Here is a 23895-nt window from a genome sequence, read left to right on the forward strand (position 1 = left end):
GTAACAGGAGCAACAGGAGAAAGTGTGATCAGTAAGAAGAGGAGATGAGAATGCTCAGGGGCACTGCTGTGACCTGTCTATAAATAGGACAATATCACCTCAGGGTTAAGCGTGTCTGCTCATGCTAATACTTGATGAGAGAAAATAACAATATAAATAGATTGCTACCTGCACACAGTGAATTTAGAATGTATTTGGTGCCAGAATCTTAGGAACATTTAGAAGAATTATTTAAAGTCTCAAAAACTTTCTGTGAGGAAAAAAAAAACCCAAAAAACAAAAAAACAAATCTGAAAAGCCTCTTCTACCAGCAAGAACAGCAGCATCTGCTTAAGAACACATAGCAACCCCTACATTCAGATCAGGACAGGAAATAAAAAAAAATAACGTATCCAATTGAAACCGCGGGAGGACACAGTAGACAGAATGTAATTAGTTGGGTTGACTGTCAGCCAAAACCTCAGGCAACCACCCCCTTGCTCTTATGAAAACTGCCTGGAGATTTTTAATGATGATGAGCAGTTAGGATCTCGATTTTAAATCTTCTCTGAAATGCAGGGCGCCATCATTCCCTCCAGCAACACTGGGATATTGGTTCTGGGTTGGCACTGAAGAGCTCTGGGAAAGGTGAACCCTAACTCCTCAAGCAGGAGTGACTTTTGTCACAAAATGTTGGATTTTGTCAATGCTTTAACTCTAACGAATCCAGCTGAATTTATGAGTTGGGTGATTTCAAAACGAGGACACTTTGCTCTACGGAATTTAAATTTGGGATTTTGGAATGAATATCTCCACTTTAATGCTTTTCTCAGAAGAGAGTGATGGGATTAGGAATTCTGGATTAGGGATCACAGGGACTACAGTCCCATGGCCATACCTGAAGACGCTCAGGGGCAGGATGTTCATGGGCAGATGCCACCCAATTCTGCTGTTGCTCCTCCCCCAGGTCCCCAGAAGAGCCACTAGATGGGAGTGAATAAAATAGAGACATAGAAGCCAGAACTGGATTTGAATCCTTGCTCTGTCTCTTACTAGATCTGCGATCTTGGGCAAGCCCCTTAGGCAATCTAAGTCTCAAACCAAAGACAGCAGAAAAAGTGTTGGGTCTCTTCAATTTCTCAAATCCCTTTAAATGATAAAATATGTTACCTTTAAAATATATATAGATTACTGTTGATGGTGCTTTCCTGTGCCTGAGATTGGAGATCTGAAAGAGCAAGCTGATCCAGGCCTCCTTCCATGCAGATTATGTGTTTAGTCTGTCCTATGGCTAATGACTGCAGCTGCTTCCTGCAGAGACTGTTATAAGATCTATAAAAGGCCGACATATTATGGTTTCAGAAGCAGGTAATGAGCATACACAGAAACCACGTGTTTTTTTCCTTTCCATTTGGATTTTTAGTTTGTAGGCTTTCTACACAGGAGTTCATGGGTACGATGCCAACTCTCACAGACAACAAGGATTTATTGTATTAATAATCTGCAAATTATGGATTGCAAAACCAAAGACATTTGGGGATTTCATTGAACTTCTACCAAAAAAGATGCCTCCATGCTGAGGTTTTCAAGTTGTTCACTGTGCCCGGTTGAAATTAATTATAAACTATACATCTCTTTGCATATTAATTATGAAAACATACCATGGAATATCTCTAGGATAAAGTACAGCAGAAAAAGATGGCAAATTATGAATACTGTGTACCAAATCCAATGAAATACCCAGCTAAGACAGTTTTCCAAAAATAAGCTTTAAAATATATCTGTCTTCAATGTTACAGGAATTCAATGCATTCAAATCCACAAACAATAAGCCCATTTGCTGAATTATTGATTTCAGATTGTTTGGGATAGTATCTACTTGAACTATGATGAGAAAGTAATTCCAAAATCAATCTCAATTTTTTTCTTTCTTTCTTTTTTTTTAACTGATAACCATTATAAGCATGGCCAAACCTGTTCTGTGGATGTGGCTCCGAAAATGTGGGTCAAAAAATATGAATCTTGAATCCATAGTCAAATAAGTTGTGAATATGCTTGGTTTTAAAAAATGAATTCTCTTATTGCATATTACCTTTGACATGTCATATGTTATTTTAAGTATTATGCAAAGCGTTTCACAAATTTCTGTGGCCAGGGAACACTTTATCACAGGGCATTTCCTGGACCAGTGTTCTTTGGTTAATCCTGGGTCTGATGACTTGCTATTGCTGCTAATGTGTCTCCATTCTCTGTTTTCTTCTTGGCTTCTTAGGTTCTGCCACTGTGGCCATCCCCAGGATTAGAGCAAAGCAAATGGAATAAACCCACTCAGAATTAAGGTCCTTGTTTATTTCATCGGAGGCTGACCTGATACTTATATTAGCCCTTTCTGGCTAGAGCTTCATGTCTCACCCACTTTCTGTTCACTTCTGACCTGAAACAACAGACTGCAGAAGAGAGAAGGGGAATATCTGGTGGTCAGGCTAACTCTGTGTACCCCATGATGAAGGTTTTTCAATAAAAGTTCATTGTCATAGGTAGAATTTAGGAGCCATAGCCAACGATTTCTTAAGCCTTTCTTCCAATCAATGTGCCATGGCTATTTGATATGTCAATCTCAGCAGCTGAGTTCTGGGAAGATTCATCCCCTTCATGAGCAAATGGAGAATGGAAAGGGGAATGGTCTAGCTCAAAGAGGGGACAATAAAGGAGAGAGGGATATAGCAGTTTTTAAGCTTCTGTTATGTAACCAGTACACTGCCAGGTGCTTTGCATACCAACTTCAGTCCCAATCCTTATATTAGTACTGAATTTTGAAAGGCTAGAGAAGTTAAGAAAAAGAGAGAAGAAGAAAGGATGATGGGGAAGCTAAATTAGTATTTCTATCTCAAGGAAAGAGTTGCAGCACCTCTTCCAGGAATCCGCCTGAGCCTTTAACTGTCCCCTCCCACTGGGACAGCAACTTCTTCCTTTGTTCATATTCCAACCTCTTTTCTCCACTTCTTTCTTTCCTTCTTTCTCACTAAAAATCCAGCTCCTCATCATTAACCCACTACCAACTATGTCTCTTCTTTATTCACATTAAAATACTCTCCTGTCCCTAGATTTCCACTGCCCTTGACACTCAACTCTCTGCAGTCTAACTTCGGCTCCCCTATGCCATACCCAGTTTAACTAGTGGGATCATCAATAACCTTTCAATAGCCAAATCCTTTTTTTTTTTTTTTTTTTGGTCTCAGTTAACGGGGTCTCATTTTCTGGTTGAGGTCATGGGAGGTGGAGGCATCTAAGGTTACCTGTTCTTGCTATACAGCCTCCAGCCTATATTGGAGGATAAGAGATTGTGGCTGGTAGACCTGCTTCCTGCAGAGGTTTCACAGGAGGGGTGCTAAGGCCTATGGAAAGGGTATGTATGCCTACCAGCTTACCAGCTCCTTCATTTTCTTTCTTTCTTTCTTTTTTTTTTTAGAAGTAGCTACGTTTTCAAGGACCAAACTTTTTTTTTTTTTTTTTTTTTTTTTTGGAAAAAAAAGAATGAAGGAGAGGAAGAAAGAGGAAGAGGAAGAGGGAGAGAGAGCAGAAGTGTTGCTTTATTGCCCAGGCTAGAATGCAGTCTAAAAATGGGTATTGAAAATCTCTCTTTTATACCAATAATTGTCCTTAATAATGGAGACAGGAAAAAAATGAGGGAAGAAAATAACAAACAAGTAGCCAACCAATATTTTATTTAAACCTGTAAGTAGGTATGACGTGGTGCTGATAAGAGTGTATATTTTGTGTATTTAAAGTGGAAAGTTCTATAAATGTTTATTAAGTTTACTTGTTCCAGGTCTGAGTTCAAGTCCTGGATATCCTTGTTAATTTTCTGTCTCGTTGATCTGTCTAATATTGATGTTGAAGTCTCCCACTATTCTTGTGTGGGAGTCTAAGTCTCTTTATAAGTCTTATGTATCTGTGTGTTCCTGTATTGGGTGCATATATATTTAGGATCGTTAGCTCCTAACGATCCAAGGTTGTGTCATAACTTGCGTTCTTGACAGTTTCTTATCTCCCGGTTGATTACAACTACTCCTTTGCGTTTCTCTTAATCTTTTGATTCTTTCTGAGCCTTCTTGCCTAGTTTATCTTCCTCCTCCACTCTTTAAATGTTGCTGCCTCCAGAGTTCCTGTTCTTGTCCCTCTTCTTATTTTTCATACTCTTTTTGGGTTATCTCATCTACTATTCTCTCTCTAATATTCTAATCATTACAAGTTCCTGTTCTACAAATGTTGATGCCTCCTGCATTCTATCTTACATTTTCACGTTTGCTGGATACTATCATGAAGACGTTCCCAAACCAAACTCATTTTATTTCCCCTCAAATTTTTCCTTCCTTCAAGAATCCAGTCCTGAATTCAGTGGTACCTTATTTGCCCAGTTACTTAAATCAGAAACCCAGAAGTACCCCCCAGATCCAATTCAGCTTTCAACTGCCTTTCCCAAGCAAATCTGATCTTGTCGTTAACACACAGGCTTTAAATACTTTCAGGGCTTCTCCATTGCTTGCAACTTAAAAAGCAGATGTCTTGTACGGCACTCGAAGCTCTTTAAAAATTGGCTCTAATCTATGTTTTCAGTCTTGTCTCCTATCATTCTCATTCCCAAATTCTCATCATGACTTGTATAGCTTAAATCATCCCTCACTGCTGGTAGCCTCCTAAATATTCTGGATTTTCACTCATCATGATGCACTTCCTGAGGATTGCCTTCTCGAATATGACCATTTTCTGTGTATTCTTCAAGATCTACCTCCTCTCAGAGAAACTCTCCCAGTTTTCTCCTTCCTATTGTTCCCTGAGTCATGGGTGCTCTGAGCTCTTTCTGAACCATTATAGGGAGTTCTAGTGTAGGGCTTCTTACATTGCATTGGAATTATTTGTCCAAGTGTCAGTCTACTCAACTGGACAGTAGACATTCTTTCCTCTGGCCTCCAGCACAGGCAGACACAAGGCCTAGTTACATGCCTCATTAATTGAAGCCTCTCCCCTAACCGTGATTGTCTCAAGTGTCGCTGATATCTAGATAAAATAGGTGTATCTCTCCCTTTGCATCTCTTCTGCCACGCCTCACTACTGCTTTTCCTTTGTGGTTAGCAGATGTAAAGTGTGGGTAACTCTCTAGTCCTCACTTCCCTTATCATTAAATTTGAAGAGTAAAAGGACAGAACTCAACCAAGGGGCTTGTTACAACAAGGATTCAATGAGAAAATGCATGCACCATTTTACACCATGCCTGAGTTACAATATATGCTCAATAAATATTAACTGTTGGTGTTACTACTACATAAGGAAGATTTTTTTTTCTTTTACAATTCAGGGTTTTGATGTAGACTATAGCTATTAAAAGTTATCCTTACTCATGTTTTGTTTTACCATTTTTTTGATTGACTTTAATGGAATTGTATTGACAATGCCCCTTAGCATAGAAATTTTATTTTAGATTTTATTCATGTGCATTGGTCATTTTATCTATCCAGTATTTCTACATCTTTTCTTTGGTGTGAGCATTTTAACTGCCTTTCAGGAAACTACTATCCCTACAGTTTATGTGGTCCTCCTAATGGACTTGTCAATCACAGTGTCTTGCTGGCTACATCTTTCATTCACAAAGCAGGGACATGATATGGCCTATGCCAGGATAACTTCTAGTCTGAAATTTTGTCACAGGACCAAATCTACTGATACTAACTCACTCATAACCAGTATTTTACATACCACAGAAGATATTTTAGCTCTCTGTGTTCTATTGCTTGACCATTACTTTAACTGTGGAGTTTTAAATTCACTATCTTTCTAATGTATTAATTCTTACCATTAAATTGGGCCATATTGATATTCTGTGGCTTGCAACAAAGTAACCATAGCAGGTAAAACATTCATCAGCTACATCAATATTAAATGAACAACTATCTTTTGAGCAAGTGAAAATTGGATGGTAGAAGGTAATTCAGAAAAGGGTGAGACTTAGTTCTGGTTTAAAAGAGATTGCAATTCAAAAGGAAGAGAAAACAAATATGGATAGAAACAAATTAATTTGGGAACAACTAAATGACAAATAGTGGATGATTAAGTATTAGGTTAAATCATATTCAATTTCACTTTTTGTAAGTAAGAAAAGCTATTGGCAATTTCATGTGTGTTAGTGTAATAGAATTCTAATGGAACATAAAAAAGGAAGGGAAAAACAGACATAAAAACAAGAGCACTCTGCAATGGGAAAAGCTCCATGTAGGAGGTGAAACTTAAGCTGGACCTAAATGTATGGATAGACTTTGAAGAAAAGGAGAAGGGCTTAGTTGAAAGGAAGACACAAATTAGGAAAGGCACAGAGATGGAAAAAGGCATTCATCCTGAGGATCAAAAAGGACCTCAGCTTCATATTAGGAAAGGGCATGTTTGGGAGATCAGTAGAAAGCATGCAGGGGGAATTGCATGAATACCTGTGGTAGACGGAATCATGTCCCTTAAGGGAGTCTGTGTCCTAATCTCCAGAATGTATGAATACGTTAGGATATAGGACAAAGAGGAATTAAGGTTCCAGATGGAATTAATATTGCTAACCAGATAACCTTAAAATAGAGGGATTATCCTAGTTTATGCTGTTGGGCCCAATGTGTCACAAGGGTTCTGATAACTAGAAAAGAAGGCAAAAGAGAAGTTTGCAGTGAGAAGGACTCCATCCACTGTTGCTGGCTTTGAAGATGGAGGAATGATACCACAGAATGAGACATGTGAGCCTCTACTAGAATGGGAACAGGACAGAAAATGGATTCTTCCTTCCCTACAGTCTCCAAAAGGGAACATCTGTCCAAACCATGATTTTAGCTCAGGGAGATCTGTGTTCGACTTCTTACCTATAGAACTGTAAGATACTTACTGTGTATTGTTTGGAGCCAAGAAGCTTGTGACAATGTCTTACTGCAGCAATAAAGAACAAATATAATGGTATTTAAAACCATTAATTAAAAAAATAAGGTATGGCTACTGACCAGTCAGAATGAATGTCCGACCAGTCAGAATGAATTTCCAACCAATCAAAAGTACCTGCTGAACATCAGCTCAGAGTGGATGTGATAAAGCCACTTTACAGAGGGCTTTGAACTTGATTCCATGGATAACAAGTAGTCTATTGAGGTGTTAGGTATGAATGAACTCTGGTAAAAACAGTAAGATTAATGTGTCAGTAGAATGGATGTTATCAATGGCCTCTCTAACACATCTCTGTCCACACTGGAGTAAATTTTCATTTAAAAGTTGCCTGGTTTAAACATACTAGCATTTTTAAAACTCTGTATAATTCACCTGTGGGACCTGCCAGATTATTTTGTTTGATTATTTATGCTTAAATTATTAATGCAGCAGATAGTGTTGATGTTTATTGTTCATACTAGGCACAGTTCTTTGGCAGTCACTTTTCTCAGCAAGATAATCAACTAAATGAAAAAAATTAAAAATTCATAACATTTAAAGCCTTCTTTTTTGTATAAGTTATAAATTAGATGGAAGAATGGAGTTTCTTCCTCTTTCCCCAAAACATGAGATGAAATGGCAGAGATTAGAATATCCACAAAGGACCATTTTTTGAGTCTAAAAGTTAAAAACAATGAGATTACTTCAGGAAGTTTTGTGGCTGATTTTAGAGGGTCATCCTAGAAGAAAGCCCAACTTTGTTACTTTTCTCTTTCTTTTCTTATATATTTGCAATGATAGAGAAGAAAAGTACCATAGAAGATTGTATAAATGACACCAGAAAGACAGTTGAACATGTCTAGCCCTTTTTTTGTGAAAGATCCTAGCTGTCCCTAAGATCCTAATTAGATGAGAATAAGAAAATAAATGGCAATTGTGACGGAAAATCTGAAGGGGCAGTTTAGGATGAGTGAATACACTTGGAACTTGATAGTGTGGGCTTTTGCTTTGTTTTATTTCCCTTTTAAAATGTGTAACTTTCCTTTCCCTTCATACAGATTCACTACCAGCACTACTCTTGCTATTTTACTTCTTGAGAAAGAGAAGGAGAAGAAAAGCAAAGAAGAAAGAGAGAAAGAGACATGGATAAAAAGATGGTCAAGTAGAAGAAATAGAGTAAAAATAGGGCTAATTGTCTGTGGTGAGTTGAGGGACAAGACAAGATGGAGGTGGAAGTTGGAGAAATTGAGGATGGGCGTGGAGTAAAAGGGTAGTGGGCATGGGAGGGAAGTGGTGTAAGATGGTATAAATGGCACTAGAAAGAAGATTGAACATTTGCAAATCCAGACTCTCTGTTAAGTGCATCCATATCAATAAATTTAATTCAATCCAGTGTTACATTCCACCATCTAACACCCTTCAGAACCATTCCCACACACATGCTAGGTTTCTATCATTATAAATTAACAACATTTTACTTGTTGTTATTTGGTAGAAGCTACCTCTTCCCAGATCAGATTTTGTCCCCCTGGCACTTGCTGAGATGGGATTCTGATTATAGGTCTAGAGATCGTAAGTGGTAGTTGGGGTAAGTTTTCAGGAGAATAGACATTCTCTTGAAAGGCAGCTGCCCCAAGTGAGGTTACTACAGGGTCTTCATGCAAAGGGAAACTAATCTCAAACTGAGGGGAATGAGCTGCCTATACTGGGAACGGAGGCTCATAGCCATTTAGAGATTCAAGATTCTCAGCTTTGACTCAATTGATCCAGATGCCACATCCAAAGTGCCAGGATCCACCTCTCCCCATTTAATCCCCTAAATTTCACATAAGAAGGTTGGTGAGTCTGTGTAATTTTGCAATCCATGTGATAAAATTCTGAGTTTGATTTTCAATTAGTCAGTTCCGTGATTACGGGAAGAGAATCTTTAGGATCTGCCATAACAAAAGCTTTCTCGCTATCTCACTGTAATGTGAGCAGAGAATTTAAAGCTCTGAACTGTCATTGTCCTCCTATAAGGCCCCCAGTTCATTCAAAGCAGCTCTCACACCTCATAGTTCTTGAAATTATAATCATCGCTACCATGAAGACCAAGTTCCGCAGCTATTTGGTCTCCTAAGACACTGGTTCAATTGGCACTTTATCAAAATTAGCCACAATTAATTGAGATGCCACTGCATGCCATAAAATACTAATATTTCATTTCCATTAGCAGGGTGCCAGCATTGCACTCAAGTTCAGGGATTTAAACCAATTCCGTAACTCCATTTGGAGGACTTCTCTTCTGGGACTACTTTTGATGTAAGTACTGTACATTAAGGGTCCATGAGAAAAATAGAAATCACATTGGGAATTTCAACTGGGAAATTTAATAAAGGAATTTAGAAAATTCTAGAACAAAAAAGCAATCCAGCCAGGGATCTGGCAGTTCAAAGGAGGGGTGAAATGCCAATGGGATGCAGACCTTTGAGGCAGCGGGAGTAAGGAAGTACCTGGATGCTGCAGTTTCTTGACAGGGTATGAGGAAGCTGGTTCTTTGTGCCAGAAGGAGTGGGAGGTGCTATTCCCAGAATAATGCTATTGGAACAGCTTAGACCTTGAAGGAAGAAGTCTCTTTTCTTCACCTGGCTTTCTTTATCTAGTATCTTCTATTGGCACAACCTAACTGGAAATAAAGAAAAAATAGTTTGCAGAGTCCTGGCTGCAGTATCACAGAACAGATCATAGAAGGCCAGGTTTGGAAAGAGAGACATAAGTAAATCACTGCACAGTGAGTGAGGGGTGGAGGAGGTGGCGGTTACGTGTGAGGAGTGTGTGTGGCCAAACGACTCACACGGTGCCTATATTTACATAGCTATAGCTATGGACTAAGATAATCAAACCATTAATCAAACCAATGTAGCCAAATTGGTTTAAAAGTTAATTTGTACCAAACTGATAAACTTTCTTTTTCTTCATTTGAAACTGTTTTGGAGATGTTGCACATGAAGCTTGTAGCTAGCCATTTGTACAAAATCTTCCAGCCTAGTATAAAATAAAGAAAACATCTGCTGCTGTGATTCTCCGTGGACAACTTACAGACACTGAGCAACAGGACTTGGTGTTTTGAACCTTTGCTCTGTGACAAAGCTATACAGATATCTCCATGTGAACTAGAAATATCTTAGGCAAATCCACTTCATCAGTGTAAACCTGAATCTGAGTCTGGTGTGAACCACAGCGACAACTTAAACTGTGTTGTTAAATAAAATATTGATATACAAATATACAGATGAATGAATCATTTAGAAAGTGAATATCTGATCCATTTTTGTCAAAGGTTTCACATGAATCCAGATTTGGAGCTTGAATGACCCAAATGCTTGGCCTACATTGATCCTACATTCAGGTTGCTTCCATTTCTCTTGGCTTCTCTAAGAACCAGATTGTCACCACTTAAAGGTCTGTTGGAATTTTCACAAAACCTTTTCCATCGATTTCTTCTTCATGAGAAAGTAAAAGCAATGAAAATGCCTTCGAGTTAACAAGGTCTTATTAGGTACAAATTGTTGCAAGGAAAATGAGGTGGGATGGAAGCAGAGGGTTGTTTTGAACTCGTCTCACAAATGTCACCATTTAAGACCTGAATAATCGAAGACAACAAGAGCAGATCAATGATCTCTATAGAGGATGCCCTATAAATCAAAGGATTTGGGAGGAAGAGTAAACCCACGGGGCTTTCAATCCCCTTCCTATGAACAATGGGGCTCGTAGGGTTTGCAGGATGAAGGAAGAAGGTCCTCAAGATGCCAGACAAAGAAGGAAAGGTGACCCACCAATCTCCACCTGCTTTACAAACTGGTCAAAGACAAACCCTGCTTAGCAGCCGTTTGTGGATGGGACTAAGCCAAGTGAATGGAGTTGAGAGGAGATGCTCCCGCCTCATAGAGCTTCCTACAGTGGCTGCTGCTTCCTTCGATGTCACAAACTGAGCAAATCCTCCAACACCAAGGGACCCCAGACTGTGCTCCAGCTCTCAGAGGGAGTCTTTCATAGCAGCTTCCAGCCGTGGACCGTAATGGTGCCACATGCGTCACTGGGGCTCCGATCTGTCCCCTGAGCCCTGCGGTCGGAGGCCCAGTGAGTGATGTGGTCTAGGGCTGTGGGTGCTCATTCAGATTCTGCTTTGGTCTTGACCACAGCATCAGAGATGATTTGATGCATTGGGCTTGAATATGTTTTGAGTTACTCTGTATTGCATACACATGTAAAACAAATCTGGGAACCCACAAGTGTGTGACCAATTATTTTGCTCCTCTGCAAAGTGTTTATTAATTTTTGAAAAACGAGATGATACAAAGAGGCAAACAACAGAAGCAATCACAAACCCCAAACAGTTTTCAAATCTATAAACAATTTTTGAAAAACATTCAAATAACTTTCCAAATGTGTTGCCAATTCAGTGAGAAAAAATGATCTTTCTTATGGTTTGGGGAATTTTCAAGTGTGTCAGAGTGACCTGCACACGTCTGTTGGGATGTTCTGAATGGCAACGAATTCACAGAGAAACTCTTGTTCCAGACTTTCAGTATACAAAAGCAGCAAAGGCAAGGCCTTGCATCTTGGTGCCCTTTAGTGACTGCAGGTGTCTGAAAATTGGAAGCCCAGAGTCCTTGGTGAGGACCAACTTCTGCCCCTGGTCATATAAGGGATATTGGACAAACCACATTGAGCCCTACTCCTTTATCTATAAAAAGAAATGTTTTGTCAAACCATTATCAGTGACTCATAAAGAGGTTTTGGCGGGGGGCGGTGATAAAAAAAAGAGGTTTTAAAGATGATTTAATGGGTCACACCAATATTTTAGAAGAAAACAAACCAAAGAGAAAATATTAGAGTGTATTACAGATAGTGAGGTAGGACTTGTTTAAGGAAATTTCTGTTTCAGTATGTGTGTGTATTGAAACTGTTTTGTTCCTCTAAACATGCTTATTAACTTTTAAAAATGAAAAAATATAAAGAGGTAAATGTCAGAAGCAATCACAAATAAACCCCAGTTTTTAACAATTTCTGAAAAACATTAACTTTCCATTTTACTGGCAAGTAATATATTTTTCTGTACTCGATTATGTTAAAATGTTTTTTTTTAATAAATATTTGGGTCAAGTGGTTTGAAAAACACCCCTCTAAGTTTCTGTCCAGCTCTAAGAGTCTGTGATTCCCAGAGATAGAAGGGCTCACTGAGCCGTAATGATAATACTCACATATAACATTTTTTAGCACTTACTACATTTCCAGGCACTGTGTCAATTGCTTTCCATGCATCATCTCATTGAACACTCCCAACAACCCTATGTGTTAGGTAATCATGATGCTGTTTTACAAGGACTGAGGAAATTAAGCAATCTTGGAGAGGTTCAGAACATATAGTTAGCAGGAGAGCCAAGATTTGAAACTTATAGGCTGACTCCCAAGTCTTTAATTTTTCTTATGATTTGCTGCCAAACATGTGAGATTCTGAGCATCAGTTAGTAACTGGGCCTCTGGTACAGATGGACGCAGGTCTTTTGCCTGAATTTCCATGTGAAGGAGGATGACCAATCATTCCCCTTCCTCTTGACTCGGGGAAGGTGCACTGTGCATTTCAAAAGCCTGCCTAGCCCTGGGAAATAAGGGGGTTGCTTTATGTCTTTGCATTTCATTTTACTCATCTGCAAATCAAATTTCCCTCAGTATCTTCCAGAGTCCTCAAGAGTATCAGAGAGGGCGTAATCTGTACACATAGCTACATTTTAAATAAAAATATCAAGCAGTGCCATTTTTACAAGTATCCGCACCCTGTCTGAGGCTGAGAAGAGTGTAGCTATGCCCACTGCAGTGAGAAGAAAACTTCACCTCAATTGGAGGATGTAAAGGTAAAAGTAAGGTTTCAGCAGAAGTACTCGTGAACCTCACATGACATCTTTCTTCTTTTCTAGCTCATACCCCCATTCATGCATGGATGCTGGCTTGACTTTACAAGAAGTCAGAATAGGTTTCTGGGTATATCCATGACTAGAAGTAAAACAAATATTTTATTTCCGAAGTTATTGAGTCCCATTGATCTATGTGAAATTTCGCCATTAGATAGTCATTCCTTTTGCTTGAAGGCTGTGTGTCTGCAGAAATTACTGATTAAAAATCAAATCTTTCTATGATTCACAGGCAAAGTAACTAATCGCCTAAATGACCATTAAGTCATCCTATAATCTAATAAAATTCCATGATACACAAACAATAAGTTCAATTGGGAGCCATGGGTAAGATTCACAGTATATGGCACAATCTGGAGAGGCAGGCTTAGTTGGGGGTCTAAGTGAAGATGAAACTCAGTGGGGAGGTCATAGAAAAGCATCGAAGACAACTCTTGGCCACTTGTAAGGTTTTGCGAGAGGTTGCAATGCTCCAGAATAACCAGAGTCTTTTCATGCAGTGCTTTCTAGTTTAAAACTTGTTATTCCAGTTAACATTGCCAGCATCCTTTGGGGTAGATATTTCTGTAGGAGAAAACTACGAAGGTGAGAAGGAATGTGACTTGCCCGAGATCACCTACTGTGAAATGTCAGGTCATACAACTCCTGAGCCTTTTTGAATCGACCATACTTTCTTCCCAGGCAGACGGACTCATTCCCAGTGCCCAGTTCTGAGCTCAACCATGCTCTCTCTGGGTAAAGACACCTCATGCCAATTTGGACATGTCAGGGAACACAGAGATGCATCAAAGAATATAGAATTCTGGCTTTAATGCCAACCAATGAAATAAAAGACTGGGGATGTGGATGCGTGTGGGACAGACACACACACCACAACACACACACAACACACACATACAGGATTACTGGAAGTGCGTGTTCTAGGTTCATAATTCAACCAAAATTCATTGGTGATTAAAGCAATTGAGCTTTGCTTCCATCTCTGATTTTGCCTTGACTTTCAGTCCTCGGCTTCTTTCTCCTTTTCTCCCCGCCCACTTTTTAGTGGCCTTTGTTCTTCGTTCCTGAGCCATCTGGTTGCAAAGTATGGTAGGAGCACAGTGCAGCAGGCACATGAAAAAGCAGTACAAAAAATAGTAGGAGTGAAAACAAAAGACATGAAGATCCTGAATTTTTAATTTCTCTTTTCAGATTGAAATATCACTGCTCCTAGTTCTGATGCAAGATTGAAAAGAGCGCACTGGGTCTTTGAATGGCAGATTGACAAGGAAAAAGAGGAATGCAGGACCCAGTACACCCTGCGGGTCAAGGCTGGGCTCAGGTATGCCTGGACAAGCCACGCAAGTTGTCTCTGGGCTTGGACCATGTATCAGAGGAGCTATTTGAGGAGCTGCATCAGCACACCTGCTTCTGCGGGCCTCCAGGCTGTGATGTTCAGCCCTTGCACCATGAAACTATTTTTTCCAGAAGCCAAAGCTTTGAGTATCTCCTCCCATATAGAGAGTGTATATGTTTATGTCCATGTCTTCCGCCATGTGAATGCATGCAACCACCACCTCAAATATCATAAATCCTCTCTCTCCCCCTTTCTGTCTGCCTGTTTATCTACAATCTGTCTATTTAAATTCTTTTTAAACAAGAAGGGAATATCTTTATGCCTGTTTGTAGGGATATTCTACATCCATCTGTTATTTACATCATTCGTTTTCCTGAGGTGTCTCCAACAAATCCTGGCTGGATGCACTGTATGTGTTATTAATAAAACAGCTGTAAAAATATTAACTGTACGGCCTAATTGTCAGCCCTGATTGGGAGCCAAGTTTATCCCCGGACGGATGCGGAGACTCAGAATTTGGGCTTCCATCCAGATCTGACCCTTGTAGCTCACTTTACATTTGATTCTTTGACCATTTAAGCTGTTCTGGCTTCTTTTTCCTCCCAGGAATCTGTGCACATCCGGCCTCCTGGCCTCCTGGCTCCTTCAGGTGGCGCTGGTCCAGCTTCCTGAATGTTCATGGCCAGGCCTGTCTCCTCCTCCCCCAACTTTTGTTAAACTTAACAGCCATATGCTATAGAATCACCTTCCAGTAATTTAAAAGATGAGTAGAAATATTGTCAGCATTGCCTCTCCCTGCACACTAGTAGGAAATAGCATTTGGAGAGTCTGCATTGGAAAACACATCTCTATTAAAAGCATTGGGTTAGGATACCAGAAAACCCAGAGTGATTGGCTGCAAAGTGATACTTCCTTAGTATCTGGAATCAGATCAATCTTTCAGCCAAACCTTCTGGATAGGGAAGATAAATGAAGAGGTGATAATACATTTTATTTTTAATGAAGTGCTCAAAATAAACCAAATGAGGGCAGAAGTTGGCATATGAGGCACTTTTTTTTTTTTTTTACTGTGCCCTCCTTGGGATAGTTGGATTAGCCATGATTGGCTTACACCTAAGTGAGTCTGAAGTGTTTACTGCAGGGCAAGATTGGGAAGAAAGACACTGCATAGAAAAAAACTTGATTCTGCCAATATCCAGAAAGCCTTGTCATCATCTGCATCTAATTCTTAGGTGATGGGATAGAAGAAGCTCCTTAGGTAGGGTGGTATGATGGTTTGCTTCATTACATATGAAATACATTAATTATCTGCCAGTATTTCATAGGCCAAAAGATTAATGACACCATTCAAACCCATAGTCCCAGTAACATTTAACATGGCTGTGATTAGCTGTCAAAAATTGGATAAGATTTGATGCTTTATGTTTTTTTTTTCTTCTCTCTATTGGGACTTTATGATTGCAATACTCCACTCCAGTGAAGTGGTTTGGAAATTTTATAGGAATGGCCTTTGATTTTGCTTATTTTTCTAGGAAGATTCCAAGCAGGCTTTCCTGCCGTATAAGATTACGTCTTATATTCTCTTAACCTCACATTTTCCAGGCCATCCCTGCAAATGTTTCCAAAAAGAAGGCTTGTGCTGGGGTCACCATTCCAATTCTCATAACCATTAGTATTGACAATCTGTTAGGACACTAATGGTTTGTTTGACTTCCACATTTTTAAATAATCACTTGTAAGAGGAACCCATATTTTTGTCTCTAACAGAGGTGATGAAAATTTTTAAAAAGAAATCAAAAACTTCAAATTACCTTTCCTTGAAAGAAACTGCATCAGGATGTTAAGGAAATCATCAAATATGCTACTGGAGGGTTGACCTCAACAGAAAATTTAACACTCCACTATCCTGCTTGAAAAATACAGGTTTTTTTTTTTGTTTGTTTGTTTTACATATGGTCAATTGCCTTCCATAAATGTCTGCATTATAAAATGTTTTTGTCTAACAATTGGACTGGATTAAAATGACTTTGTGGAGACAAACTGTTTTCAGCCTTGAAAGAACTAGTAATTGTTAGATGTTTCAATGGAAGCTCCCTCCCTTTTCCCCCTTGGTTTACATGTGTTGGTGTTTCCTGACCCATACCTTATGAATGTATGACAAACTAAATTTCTTTTCAATGAAGCAAAAGGAAAATATTTAAGAACAATCTTAACTCTCATGAGAGCAAGAAGTTGCTTTATCTACTATATGCATCCCCTATAGCGCCTAACAGACAGCTGTATACCAGTAGGTCTCAATAATTATTGACTAATGACCAAATTAATCAAATTCTCTGCTTTGCATAAGAGGGAGGTCTAAATGTCTTCTGCATTCAGTGTCCATATGACACTCTTAAATAGTAAAAAGACTTTTAGCAATTCTTTATTATAAATAAAAAGAACTATAAATAATTCTTTTTATTATTTAGATGTTAAACAGTATTTGCTGAGTATTTTCTCTGGTACTTAGCACAGTGGTAGGCACCAGGATGGATTAATAAATAAACATGAGACCTGCCTCCTGCCAATAAAAATTGTGTAATTTGTTTGTAGAGCCAGGATATCACATAGTAGAGGCCTTGGAAAAGCTGGAGTAGAATGGTAGTAACTGCACATAGGCAGATAGGGCATTCAATTTCAGGAAAAAAGTGCTGTGGAATTAGTTACAAGGCAAAACTTCACATAAAAGTCAGTGGAGGAGCTGGACTGCTGGACCATAGAGAAAGCAGAAAATGGGGGGAAAGTAAGCAGTTTAAGATTGAAGACTTGGTAGACTCAACATATATATTGCTGAACTTCTTGTCCTAAAGTCTAAATAACAATAACAGATGGAGACTAACTGGTGAGCTCAAAGTTTGGTGATAATTCAAGATTTTCTAATAATAATGTTTATGATGTGAAAAAAGTCTGCACTCCAGTGTCTGGTATACGTTAATAAGTTATTGAATATGTTTAGGACAGAACAAACTTTATGTCATTGTTAATGTCCATTAAAATGTGGCATTCCAAGAAGGTGAGAAGTTAATTTTTGGTGATGGCTTCTGGACGTAGATGGAATAAATAGTTCTCAGGGTGTTTGATTACCGGAGAGAAGGCTACTGAGGGAGTAAGTTTAACTCCATTATTCTGGAAATCTCAAGTGAAAAAACTTTAAAAATGAGAAATTCAGGAAATACTATTTCAACCAAAACACTGACTTGCCATTATTTTTGCCTGGCAGAGAAGTGGAATTATCTATCTCAAAGGAGATAGGATTTTGTTTAGGAAAACATTCTGATGGACTTTTTTTTTTTTTTAAATAAATGATATCCCCACTGTCTTAAAAGAGAGGATGAAAAAAGAAAGAGAGAGCTAAGCTACACTACATACAAAATTAATTGGAATTTGGGAACTGGTCACTGATGCCTCATTGGTGATTGGAGAGGGCTGAGCAACTTGGCAAGAGGCTGGCAAGAAGCCTAGGAAGAAAAGACAGCCATCCAGACATCCAGGTGGAGTCTACAGCTGAGGGGCTTTTAAGAGTAGTGGTGATTAATATTCAGTTTTCAATGTTTCCTATTCTGAGCTGTGCTGAAACCATTCGTTTCTATCTTTAAAGCTTTAGTTAAGATCTGCCTAGAGATGTTTTGGGTGTTGGGAGAGAGTGGAGCAGTACTTAGCCTGGGTCAAAACAGTACAGAAAGAGGATGCTGGTTATGGAAGCAGGGACAGCTAATTTAGGGCAGGGCTCCCAATGACTGACCCTGGAGAATATTAGCCTCCCCTTGGCAATCCTCAACGGTTTCAGGAAGAGTGTGGAGGACATGAATAGAGGCTTGAGCCATTTCATTTGGATAGCATAGAAAAGGGAAATATCAGGCTCCTGATTACTTTTAGCCATACTGAGACAGATGGATGAACAGAACAATGACAACATATCTATCCATCCGTCCAACCACTTATCCATCCATCCATCCATCCATCCATCCATCCATCCATCCATTGATCTAACCATTCATCATTAAGTAGTAGGAGCCTAAGATATGTGAATCACTACATTATAAGATACAGTTTCTTCTGTGCAGATTCTAAGAATTATTGTATACACAAAGCACATTAAAGAAAGAAAACCTAAAGCTTCCAGGATGTGGGTGACTTTATATGGGCCTCAGTGAATGACTTACATTTGAATAAGAAACAAAGGAGAGATTGTAACATGGATACCCTGGGAAATCACTCTCCCTAGGCTCTGTCTAAATGGCCTAGGGGAGCATTAGGGCTCAATCCCAGATTGTGCGGTCCTTCGCCACAAGTTAGAGATGAAGCTGGGCCTGGTGTCTGTGCCTGCATTTTTCTACAGCTTTTGAGCCCTGTGGACAATAACAGAGGGGACAAATCATGCAGGAAATGTGCTTTGTATAAAATAAAACTTTAAAAGAAAGAATTATAGGAAGAATAACAGTCATAGCAACTCTTTTTATTTAGATACTATTTTGAAATTTATCATGCAATTTCATATATAATATCTATCATCACAACTACTCTTTGAAGTAGGTATGATTATTCCCATCTCTCAGAAGAAAAAATTGAAGTTCATAGTTTGAGTGACTTGTTCCAAAAACATAAAATTAGACCATGTGAGTAACTCAATAATCAGAGTAATTGTTATTATCAGTTTTCTCTCAGATCCAAAAATATTCTTTGACTTGTTCATCATTTTAATACTTTATATTAAAAGTACAGACCAGGCACATTGGCTCACGCCTGTAATCCCAGCATTTTGGGAGGCCAAGGTGGGTGGATCACAATGTCAAGAGATTGAGACGATCCTGGCCAATGCGGTGAAACCCCATCTCTACTAAAAATACAAAAATTAGCTGGGGATGGTGGCAGGCACCTGTAGTCCCAGCTACTTGGAAGGCTGAGGCTGGAGAATCGCTTGAACCTGGGAGCTGGAGGTTGCAATGAGCCGAGATTGGGCCACTTGCACTCCAACCTGGGCAACAGAGCAAAACTCCAACTACAAAAAAGTAAACAAACAAACAAACAACCAAACAAACAAAAAAACAGGACCTATTAACCAATAAAAGACAGAAATGAGGAAAGATTATTGATGAAATCGTTCATTCTTCATCTGAATAGCCAATTCCCCATTTTATATGATACAATTCTAAAAAATTTTGTGGTCATGTCATTTTTCTGGCATGAGAAGGAACTTTGGAAAGTATTTGGGTGTTGCCAAATGCATTTGTTGTATACCACCTTTGCTTATTCCTATCCTAAAGTTGTGAACAGCGCTAAAGAAATACAAACTATAGTCTCTGCCACAAAGAAGCTTCTCATCTTCTGTGCAGACCTTTTCCCCTTTCGTAAAAGAGCTGTAATAACTGTGGCTTCCACCTAAGAGCTCAAACATGGAAACATTTTATCAAGTTAAAATAAGCAATTTCTAACATTACATTAATGACAACAGGATGAGTTATCAAGAAAAAAGTAATTGGTGTAAGCATTTTCTTTGCCTACTCCCATTCTGGGTAGAAGTTAGCATCGTATCTCCAAATGTCCAAGTTGCCCTTACTCCCCTGTCTGTAGGGGAAATGCAAACTTCTCTTTCATGACTTTATCCTCCCTTTATCCCACTCTCCTTAGGGACTTTATCCCACTCTCCTTAGGGACCTTGAGTCATTAAGTTGGGTAAGGAAAGACATAGCTTTGACGACTTGGGGATGAAGATGCAAGAACAACTGGAACCACAAGAAAGACAGAGATTCCTTAGAATTCCTCCAGCACAGAGGACCCATAGGCTTTCCAGCAATGGGCCACATGGTGGGCCACTCTCCAATGAGGAACTGCTGTGGGGTGCTGGGAGGGAGACACTGGACACATGCATCACACTGGCCTTGAAGGCAGCAATGAGCTTCCACATGGGAGTGACCACAGCCAGTTTTGCTGGCTGCTGAGAAGGACCCCTCTGCAGCTTCCTGGAGCAGCTGCCTGAGTGTGGCTGGAATACCAGCACTTGACCAAAGGGACAATGGAAATAATGGTGACTCTAAGGAAGGAAATGTCCCTCACTTTTTCTCACAGCACACATAGAAAATCAATATCTTTGTAAAGGGCTAATGAAATGTTTCACCAGTCAGATATGTGGGTGCTCAGGGCAAATTTAATTTCATAAAGACTAGAAACTCCACATGTGCCATTCCTTGCCTTTAACTGTTGTGAGGTAGAAGTCACCCACATTGACAGGCAGCTGATCCTCGTGAATCACAAATTTCAAATTTGAGGATTTGCCTACTTGCTAAGATTAATTCCTTATCCCAAACTCAATACTGAGGATGCATTTGCAATTACTCACGTACATGGACAGAGCAGTGAAAACTTAGAGTTCTCACACTCACATTTCTAGCTGGATTGAATAAGATGACACTCCCACTTCTTGTTTCAGCTTTCTAATTGTAAACATGTGTCCTTTACACATTTTTCTGCTTCTTGTTGATTATTTTGCTGTTTAAAATGGCACCCAAACATACTGCTGAAGTGTTGTGTAGTGTTCCTACCTGTGAGAAGGCTGGTATGTACTTAATGGAGAAAATACATGTTAGATAAGCATCATTTAGGAATGAATTATAATGCTGTTGGCTATGTGTTCAATATTAATGAATCAAAAACATATATTAAATAAGGTGTCTTTAAACAGAAACACACATGAAACAAGGTTATGTATTCACTGGCTGACAAAAATGTTGTAAACAGAAGCTTGCAGGAACCTAACCCAGTATTTCCCCTAAGAGCAATCACTTGGCATTTGTTAATTCAGTGTTTGTGGACTTTATAACTATCATGAATAATAAGAATCTACTATATTTATATATTATTTGACTCAACCTATTATGTGCAAAACATCCTACTAAGCATCAAAATGAAAATTGGCAATAAATTCTGCAATTTCTGCCAGCTCTTACTAATATACTGCAACCATACCACCCCAGAACAAAATTCAATGCAGGTTCTCTCACACTCAGGAAGTGTTTTGGGCCTCATAATTATTTCTGGAAGTAAAGGAGATAGTTATAAGGCAATGTCATTTATACGAAAGCTGCTAACAAGAACCCTGAGGACAGCTCTGGGGATGTTTGTAGTGTGGCTTCAGTGTATTTGTGGTCAATGCTTCCTGTTATAAACACAGGACTCTAGCTTTCCAGGGGACTTTGTGACCATCTGATCCTGGATGAGACTTGGCATGTTGCATCCCAGTACAAGAGTTTATGTAAACAGGTTGTAAAATAATCAGCTTGACCCTTTCCAAATATAGGCAATGTTAACAAACAAAATGCACACAACTCATGCCTAGGAGAATGATGGTTTTGCACCTGTATAAATTGAAAACTGACAAGTTTACAAAGTGAATGTGGCTAATGATGACTGATACTTGACTTATAAGGGTGGAGTCAAAAAAAATCAGCCAACTTTGCTCTGGGGCCAACTTTAAATTCTGGAGCATTTTAAATACAAATTTAGTATTTTGTCACAGTTTTGTAATTATGTTATCAAAGAAGCAATTGAAGTCCTCAGCTGAGCCTCATGGGTAATTGGGTTGAGTTCTTCACATTTCCAAAACTTGGTAGCAAAATTATAGCTAAACAGTGAGGAAGTAGTCTAGAAGGTAAGCACCAGAAGGATGAGAATTTTTAGCTCTTTTGCTCATCACTACATCCCTGGAGCCTAGAACAGAGTTTGGCATAGGGGAAGTACTCCATAAATACTTGTTAAACTAGGTCCATTTAACACTTTAATATGTTGTGATATAACTACTGCTAATGTGTCTGGATATAGGACATCATGTATCTCTGTCCCACTTCTTGTACCTGTGTTATATCCCTCCCTAGCCCAATCTTTCCCAGTCTCCACCCTTCCCTCTAGGCAGTCAGTGCTTTCAAGCCCAGAAGAAACCAATGGAAGAAGCAGAAGCTCCGTTGCTGTGCAGAAAGTCACCAAGTACCTGTTCAGTCCCCTGACTCAGGCCTCTATTCTCAGCGGTCCGGCTCCTGATCACTTCCAGAGGAGAGACCATTATTTCAGAGCAATCACACCTCTACCACGTAGAGGAGTGATTATTTATTTACAGACAATTGGTAGTATTTTGCATAAGGATCTTGGCTTGTTTTAGCAAGGATGTCTTTAAGATGATGGAGTTGTTAATTTTGTGGCTGCTAATGATATTTTTAAATTTAGAAATTTTTCCTTTTTATATTTCATTACCCACCCAGAAGCCAAATTTCTCTCCAGAATTTTTGGGAGGCATTGGGCAGAGTATTTGGGATTAGAACTCATGTTGTTCTATGCAGTTTTTCTCCAACCCCTATTTCAAGGATTCCTCCTTATAAATGAGTTTGTCTAAGTTTCTGTTTCTTGTCATACATTTTTGTGAATTGTGTCTCTCCCAAATTCCCATGTTAAAGTCCTAACCCCTAATGTGACTGTATTTGGAGATAATCCTTTAGGAGGTAGCTGAAATTAAGTGAGGTCATAAAGGTAGAATCCCAATCCCACAGGGCTGGTTCCTTGTAAGAAGAGAAATGAACATCAGAGCTCTCTCTTTCTGCAATGTGAAGAGAGGAATGAGCATTAGAGCTCTCTCTTTTTGCAAGGTGAAGACACAGTAAGAAGGCAGCTATCTACAAGCTAAGAAGAGAGCTCTTACCAGAAACCAAGCTGACTGACACTTGTACTTCTCTGCCTCCAGAATTCTGAGAAATAAATTTCTGTTAAGTTACACAGTCTGTGGAATTTTGTTATCACAAACTCAGCTGATTTAAAACAAAAGGATTTTCTACTTTCTATGTAATGCAATAAGTTTACAGATTAATTACAGCATAAAAGTTACGACCTATATGTCCTAAGAGCAGTAAAGCACACATAAGTCCTCTCATCTGCCGTAAGATCTTATCTGTAGACCTCTCACACTCACCTTCAATTACAAAACCTCCATTGTTGCAAAGTTCTCACCCAGACGAGACCTTGCATATGCTCATTGGTAAGTTTTCTTGGCTACGACATGGGGCTTTCCTCTTGATTTCTCCTTGCCCCTCTCTAGCAATCTTCACAGTGCATCCTCCAGAATTCACAGCCTGCAGTTGTCTCCTTCAAGTTTCTTTACAGATTCCCATGCTGTAGAAGCACTAGCATCTTTGAGGGTTCAAATGGCAGGCACCATGTTCTCTGGAATTCTCAGTCCACCTAATCACACCTCATCTTACTTCCTCTCCTTAATCACCTTCCATCCCACAGGACTCAGACATGGATTCATACTGAGTTGGGCCAGAGACAGATACAAATCTGAATCACAGCATTCATGTTCTCTCCACAAGAAAACCTTATCTCTCCAAGAGCCAGACTATTTTTCTGATTCTATCTTCCATTAGGTTAAGTTCTCTCTTAAGAGTTTCCTCATTTCTCCTTGCTACATTTAGTTTCATGTCTGGAGGTTACCAAATGTTCAAATGATATATTGTTATGACCTTAGTTCCTGCCTTTGATTCACACACACACACACACACACCCCCCACACAATATGTTTTAATATATATAATCATTTTTATGATTATAAAATACTGTTCAATCTGTGTGGGAAATTTGTAAAACACAGAAAAAATATAAAGA

The 23895-nt window shown here is 39.1% G+C and overlaps 1 non-coding gene across 1 annotated transcript; it reads left to right on the plus strand.

Moving 5' to 3' along the window:
• The first annotated feature begins 18443 nt into the window (after positions 1-18443).
• On the plus strand, positions 18444-18645 carry LOC120361718 (small nucleolar RNA SNORA73 family). The gene has a single exon (XR_005577853.1). It is a non-coding gene; the product is annotated as a small nucleolar RNA SNORA73 family (small nucleolar RNA).
• Positions 18646-23895: the final 5250 nt, after the last annotated feature.

Source organism: Saimiri boliviensis, chromosome 13 (genome assembly GCF_048565385.1).
Source record: "Saimiri boliviensis isolate mSaiBol1 chromosome 13, mSaiBol1.pri, whole genome shotgun sequence".
NCBI lineage: Eukaryota > Metazoa > Chordata > Mammalia > Primates > Cebidae > Saimiri > Saimiri boliviensis.